Below are 5000 nucleotides of genomic sequence, written 5' to 3'. Positions count from 1 at the left end.
GCCCACGGCACTGGAGAATGCGGGCATCGATCCCGCTACCTCTCGCATGCTAAGCGAGCGCTCTACCATTTGAGCTAATTCCCCCTGTCAATGAAGTCTTAACCAGTGACTTTTAGCGGCGAGGAAGTGGAGACTCCTGCTCACCAGGCTTGCCTGCTACGACCCACTGTAGTTCTCCACTAATTCCGAAAGAGGGCAGGCTGTGGCCGGTTAGCTCAGTTGGTTAGAGCGTGGTGCTAATAACGCCAAGGTCGCGGGTTCGATCCCCGTACGGGCCAATTTGTTTGATGCTCAAAGAAGCTCCCTCAGGGCCTCCTTGTGTCTCTTCCGCGGCCACGGCTGCCTCACTGCGCAAGAAAAGCGGCTTTCGCTTTTCCTCGCAGCGTTTTGGCAAAGACGCGTGATGAGCTGCTGGTGGAAGGTGCCAGGAGTGTGACTATATTGCTCAAAAGGAGGACGTCCCTGGGTGGGCTCGAACCACCAACCTTTCGGTTAACAGCCGAACGCGCTAACCGATTGCGCCACAGAGACTGCCGTGGCCTCTTCCTTTAGGGGCAACATCAACTCGGACGTGTCTTCAGTCTTTCTCTCAAGACTCATTCATTCTTCAACAATGCATAGTCAATCATATTCCCGTTCTTGTGTCAGAGAGACTGCCGCAAGGAGTCAGGATGGCCGAGCGGTCTAAGGCGCTGCGTTCAGGTCGCAGTCTCTCTGGAGGCGTGGGTTCGAATCCCACTTCTGACAAGACCTTTTGTTTTTGAAGGATAAAAGGGCGAGACACTCAAGAGCCACTGTGCTCCGGCACGGTCGCCAGAGGTCTTTCCCATCTGCTACGGCCGACCTATCCCTTGAACAAAAGCGTACAGAGAGAGCACGGTGCAGATGACTGTCAGGTAGTCGTGGCCGAGTGGTTAAGGCGATGGACTAGAAATCTATTGGGGTCTCCCCGCGCAGGTTCGAATCCTGCCGACTACGCACTCTATTGCACCTGGAGACCGAAGAACTGCATGTGACCGCTGCAACGTGAATGGCCTTGGTGCTTCTCTGCAGGCGATCTCGGGAAAACGGAAGCTCGGGCAGGGATCCTTGGCTTGGAATCCCACTGGGCACAGGTCACTCTTTAGCAGTGGTGCTAGCTGGCTCTTTTCTTGGCAAAACATCCTGAAGAGTACTCTTGCGTCCACGTGGCAGGTGCACACGTCAGCGAGGGGGCAGTGTTTAATTTTGCATGCTCTAAAAGCGACGTGCCCCGTGTGAGGATCGAACTCACGACCTTCAGATTATGAGACTGACGCGCTACCTACTGCGCTAACGAGGCTTCGGCTACAGAGGTTAATACGGAGAGCTCATCTCCGTGTCTGACGCAGAGCCAGAGGGCTCGCTTGTGTGAGGTCGACTCTCTCGAACAAGAGGAAAGCCCGGCAGCCGAAATAGCTCAGTTGGGAGAGCGTTAGACTGAAGATCTAAAGGTCCCTGGTTCGATCCCGGGTTTCGGCAGCTCTATTTTCAGTCCGGCTGTAGCTTCACCTGACGGCTTTTCCACAAGCTGCTCTGGTAGATTTACTGGAGTCTGTCTTGGGGCGTCTTGGCTTTACCACATTTTGCACGCCTCACAAGAGCCAAGAAAACACCTTTTTGGCCAGCACCGGGGCAGAAAGGCGCATCTTGGCACGACGCTGCCCATCGGCGTCCTGCAAAACACACGATTCTGGTGGGACTCGAACCCACAACCTTTGAATGGCCTCTTCCTTTGCCGACTAGAAGTCCAATGCGCTATCCATTGCGCCACAGAACCATGCGGAGCTGCAGTTTAGCATCCCAAAATCAACTCAGACCTGTGCTTCCCATGTTTCTCTCAGACTTCCGCTCATTCTTCATTGATGAATAACTTTGGACTGGTAGAAGATAGAAAGCTCATCCTAGCACCAACGGACTCCTCTGACTGAGAGCATGCCGCTGGGCCGCAGAGAGCGAGCACATTTTGCAGAGGGGCCGTGATATTCCAGGTCTTGTCTGCGCCTTCACAAAACGCTCTCCACAAGGAGTCAGGATGGCCAAGCAGCGATTAGCTTGGGCAAGCATGAGCTTGTACGCGCCTGTGGCCTCGCCGTCAGCCGTGTGCGTGCAAGAAGCCCGGCTAGCTCAGTCGGTAGAGCATGAGACTCTTAATCTCAGGGTCGTGGGTTCGAGCCCCACGTTGGGCGTCTGCTTTTTTGCCCTCGCCATGACCAGTAGAGCTTCCGAGCACAGAAAAGAGACCGACAAAAAGCACTGTGCAAGGCTTCTGCCCTTGGAATGCCCAGAGCATGCTTAAAAGGAAGGCCTTGGCCTGCCCACGGCACTGGAGAATGCGGGCATCGATCCCGCTACCTCTCGCATGCTAAGCGAGCGCTCTACCATTTGAGCTAATTCCCCCTGTCAATGAAGTCTTAACCAGTGACTTTTAGCGGCGAGGAAGTGGAGACTCCTGCTCACCAGGCTTGCCTGCTACGACCCACTGTAGTTCTCCACTAATTCTGAAAGAGGGCAGGCTGTGGCCGGTTAGCTCAGTTGGTTAGAGCGTGGTGCTAATAACGCCAAGGTCGCGGGTTCGATCCCCGTACGGGCCAATTTGTTTGATGCTCAAAGAAGCTCCCTCAGGGCCTCCTTGTGTCTCTTCCGCGGCCACGGCTGCCTCACTGCGCAAGAAAAGCGGCTTTCGCTTTTCCTCGCAGCGTTTTGGCAAAGACGCGTGATGAGCTGCTGGTGGAAGGTGCCAGGAGTGTGACTATATTGCTCAAAAGGAGGACGTCCCTGGGTGGGCTCGAACCACCAACCTTTCGGTTAACAGCCGAACGCGCTAACCGATTGCGCCACAGAGACTGCCGTGGCCTCTTCCTTTAGGGGCAACATCAACTCGGACGTGTCTTCAGTCTTTCTCTCAAGACTCATTCATTCTTCAACAATGCATAGTCAATCATATTCCCGTTCTTGTGTCAGAGAGACTGCCGCAAGGAGTCAGGATGGCCGAGCGGTCTAAGGCGCTGCGTTCAGGTCGCAGTCTCTCTGGAGGCGTGGGTTCGAATCCCACTTCTGACAAGACCTTTTGTTTTTGAAGGATAAAAGGGCGAGACACTCAAGAGCCACTGTGCTCCGGCACGGTCGCCAGAGGTCTTTCCCATCTGCTACGGCCGACCTATCCCTTGAACAAAAGCGTACAGAGAGAGCACGGTGCAGATGACTGTCAGGTAGTCGTGGCCGAGTGGTTAAGGCGATGGACTAGAAATCTATTGGGGTCTCCCCGCGCAGGTTCGAATCCTGCCGACTACGCACTCTATTGCACCTGGAGACCGAAGAACTGCATGTGACCGCTGCAACGTGAATGGCCTTGGTGCTTCTCTGCAGGCGATCTCGGGAAAACGGAAGCTCGGGCAGGGATCCTTGGCTTGGAATCCCACTGGGCACAGGTCACTCTTTAGCAGTGGTGCTAGCTGGCTCTTTTCTTGGCAAAACATCCTGAAGAGTACTCTTGCGTCCACGTGGCAGGTGCACACGTCAGCGAGGGGGCAGTGTTTAATTTTGCATGCTCTAAAAGCGACGTGCCCCGTGTGAGGATCGAACTCACGACCTTCAGATTATGAGACTGACGCGCTACCTACTGCGCTAACGAGGCTTCGGCTACAGAGGTTAATACGGAGAGCTCATCTCCGTGTCTGACGCAGAGCCAGAGGGCTCGCTTGTGTGAGGTCGACTCTCTCGAACAAGAGGAAAGCCCGGCAGCCGAAATAGCTCAGTTGGGAGAGCGTTAGACTGAAGATCTAAAGGTCCCTGGTTCGATCCCGGGTTTCGGCAGCTCTATTTTCAGTCCGGCTGTAGCTTCACCTGACGGCTTTTCCACAAGCTGCTCTGGTAGATTTACTGGAGTCTGTCTTGGGGCGTCTTGGCTTTACCACATTTTGCACGCCTCACAAGAGCCAAGAAAACACCTTTTTGGCCAGCACCGGGGCAGAAAGGCGCATCTTGGCACGACGCTGCCCATCGGCGTCCTGCAAAACACACGATTCTGGTGGGACTCGAACCCACAACCTTTGAATGGCCTCTTCCTTTGCCGACTAGAAGTCCAATGCGCTATCCATTGCGCCACAGAACCATGCGGAGCTGCAGTTTAGCATCCCAAAATCAACTCAGACCTGTGCTTCCCATGTTTCTCTCAGACTTCCGCTCATTCTTCATTGATGAATAACTTTGGACTGGTAGAAGATAGAAAGCTCATCCTAGCACCAACGGACTCCTCTGACTGAGAGCATGCCGCTGGGCCGCAGAGAGCGAGCACATTTTGCAGAGGGGCCGTGATATTCCAGGTCTTGTCTGCGCCTTCACAAAACGCTCTCCACAAGGAGTCAGGATGGCCAAGCAGCGATTAGCTTGGGCAAGCATGAGCTTGTACGCGCCTGTGGCCTCGCCGTCAGCCGTGTGCGTGCAAGAAGCCCGGCTAGCTCAGTCGGTAGAGCATGAGACTCTTAATCTCAGGGTCGTGGGTTCGAGCCCCACGTTGGGCGTCTGCTTTTTTGCCCTCGCCATGACCAGTAGAGCTTCCGAGCACAGAAAAGAGACCGACAAAAAGCACTGTGCAAGGCTTCTGCCCTTGGAATGCCCAGAGCATGCTTAAAAGGAAGGCCTTGGCCTGCCCACGGCACTGGAGAATGCGGGCATCGATCCCGCTACCTCTCGCATGCTAAGCGAGCGCTCTACCATTTGAGCTAATTCCCCCTGTCAATGAAGTCTTAACCAGTGACTTTTAGCGGCGAGGAAGTGGAGACTCCTGCTCACCAGGCTTGCCTGCTACGACCCACTGTAGTTCTCCACTAATTCCGAAAGAGGGCAGGCTGTGGCCGGTTAGCTCAGTTGGTTAGAGCGTGGTGCTAATAACGCCAAGGTCGCGGGTTCGATCCCCGTACGGGCCAATTTGTTTGATGCTCAAAGAAGCTCCCTCAGGGCCTCCTTGTGTCTCTTCCGCG

The 5000-nt window shown here is 54.7% G+C and overlaps 20 non-coding genes across 20 annotated transcripts; 11 read left to right on the top strand and 9 right to left on the bottom strand.

The window, feature by feature from the left end:
• Positions 1-11: 11 nt before the first annotated feature.
• On the bottom strand, positions 12-84 carry trnaa-agc (transfer RNA alanine (anticodon AGC)). Its single transcript has one exon. It is a non-coding gene; the product is annotated as a tRNA-Ala (tRNA).
• Positions 85-204: 120 nt separating this feature from the next.
• trnai-aau (transfer RNA isoleucine (anticodon AAU)) lies at positions 205-278 on the top strand. The gene has a single exon. It is a non-coding gene; the product is annotated as a tRNA-Ile (tRNA).
• Positions 279-457: 179 nt separating this feature from the next.
• On the bottom strand, positions 458-531 carry trnan-guu (transfer RNA asparagine (anticodon GUU)). The gene has a single exon. It is a non-coding gene; the product is annotated as a tRNA-Asn (tRNA).
• Positions 532-665: 134 nt separating this feature from the next.
• trnal-cag (transfer RNA leucine (anticodon CAG)) lies at positions 666-747 on the top strand. Its single transcript has one exon. It is a non-coding gene; the product is annotated as a tRNA-Leu (tRNA).
• A 149-nt stretch (positions 748-896) lies between these two features.
• trnas-aga (transfer RNA serine (anticodon AGA)) lies at positions 897-978 on the top strand. Its single transcript has one exon. It is a non-coding gene; the product is annotated as a tRNA-Ser (tRNA).
• Positions 979-1248: 270 nt separating this feature from the next.
• trnam-cau (transfer RNA methionine (anticodon CAU)) lies at positions 1249-1321 on the bottom strand. Its single transcript has one exon. It is a non-coding gene; the product is annotated as a tRNA-Met (tRNA).
• Positions 1322-1427: 106 nt separating this feature from the next.
• On the top strand, positions 1428-1500 carry trnaf-gaa (transfer RNA phenylalanine (anticodon GAA)). The gene has a single exon. It is a non-coding gene; the product is annotated as a tRNA-Phe (tRNA).
• Positions 1501-1706: 206 nt separating this feature from the next.
• Positions 1707-1798, bottom strand: trnar-ucu (transfer RNA arginine (anticodon UCU)). Its single transcript is given in 2 exon segments — positions 1707-1742; positions 1762-1798. It is a non-coding gene; the product is annotated as a tRNA-Arg (tRNA).
• A 336-nt stretch (positions 1799-2134) lies between these two features.
• Positions 2135-2207, top strand: trnak-cuu (transfer RNA lysine (anticodon CUU)). Its single transcript has one exon. It is a non-coding gene; the product is annotated as a tRNA-Lys (tRNA).
• Positions 2208-2345: 138 nt separating this feature from the next.
• Positions 2346-2418, bottom strand: trnaa-agc (transfer RNA alanine (anticodon AGC)). The gene has a single exon. It is a non-coding gene; the product is annotated as a tRNA-Ala (tRNA).
• A 120-nt stretch (positions 2419-2538) lies between these two features.
• trnai-aau (transfer RNA isoleucine (anticodon AAU)) lies at positions 2539-2612 on the top strand. The gene has a single exon. It is a non-coding gene; the product is annotated as a tRNA-Ile (tRNA).
• Positions 2613-2791: 179 nt separating this feature from the next.
• trnan-guu (transfer RNA asparagine (anticodon GUU)) lies at positions 2792-2865 on the bottom strand. Its single transcript has one exon. It is a non-coding gene; the product is annotated as a tRNA-Asn (tRNA).
• Positions 2866-2999: 134 nt separating this feature from the next.
• Positions 3000-3081, top strand: trnal-cag (transfer RNA leucine (anticodon CAG)). The gene has a single exon. It is a non-coding gene; the product is annotated as a tRNA-Leu (tRNA).
• A 149-nt stretch (positions 3082-3230) lies between these two features.
• Positions 3231-3312, top strand: trnas-aga (transfer RNA serine (anticodon AGA)). Its single transcript has one exon. It is a non-coding gene; the product is annotated as a tRNA-Ser (tRNA).
• Positions 3313-3582: 270 nt separating this feature from the next.
• On the bottom strand, positions 3583-3655 carry trnam-cau (transfer RNA methionine (anticodon CAU)). The gene has a single exon. It is a non-coding gene; the product is annotated as a tRNA-Met (tRNA).
• Positions 3656-3761: 106 nt separating this feature from the next.
• Positions 3762-3834, top strand: trnaf-gaa (transfer RNA phenylalanine (anticodon GAA)). The gene has a single exon. It is a non-coding gene; the product is annotated as a tRNA-Phe (tRNA).
• Positions 3835-4040: 206 nt separating this feature from the next.
• Positions 4041-4132, bottom strand: trnar-ucu (transfer RNA arginine (anticodon UCU)). The gene is given in 2 exon segments: positions 4041-4076; positions 4096-4132. It is a non-coding gene; the product is annotated as a tRNA-Arg (tRNA).
• A 336-nt stretch (positions 4133-4468) lies between these two features.
• trnak-cuu (transfer RNA lysine (anticodon CUU)) lies at positions 4469-4541 on the top strand. The gene has a single exon. It is a non-coding gene; the product is annotated as a tRNA-Lys (tRNA).
• Positions 4542-4679: 138 nt separating this feature from the next.
• On the bottom strand, positions 4680-4752 carry trnaa-agc (transfer RNA alanine (anticodon AGC)). The gene has a single exon. It is a non-coding gene; the product is annotated as a tRNA-Ala (tRNA).
• A 120-nt stretch (positions 4753-4872) lies between these two features.
• trnai-aau (transfer RNA isoleucine (anticodon AAU)) lies at positions 4873-4946 on the top strand. The gene has a single exon. It is a non-coding gene; the product is annotated as a tRNA-Ile (tRNA).
• The last annotated feature ends 54 nt before the right edge of the window (positions 4947-5000 follow it).

This window comes from Alosa pseudoharengus, unplaced genomic scaffold (assembly GCF_046254945.1).
Source record: "Alosa pseudoharengus isolate Yale_2024_CS ecotype anadromous, Long Island Sound unplaced genomic scaffold, YU_APseudo_1.1 YU_APseudo_1.1_scf_17, whole genome shotgun sequence".
In the NCBI taxonomy this organism is placed as follows: domain Eukaryota; kingdom Metazoa; phylum Chordata; class Actinopteri; order Clupeiformes; family Clupeidae; genus Alosa; species Alosa pseudoharengus.
This window is presented reverse-complemented; position numbering and strand designations above follow the sequence as displayed.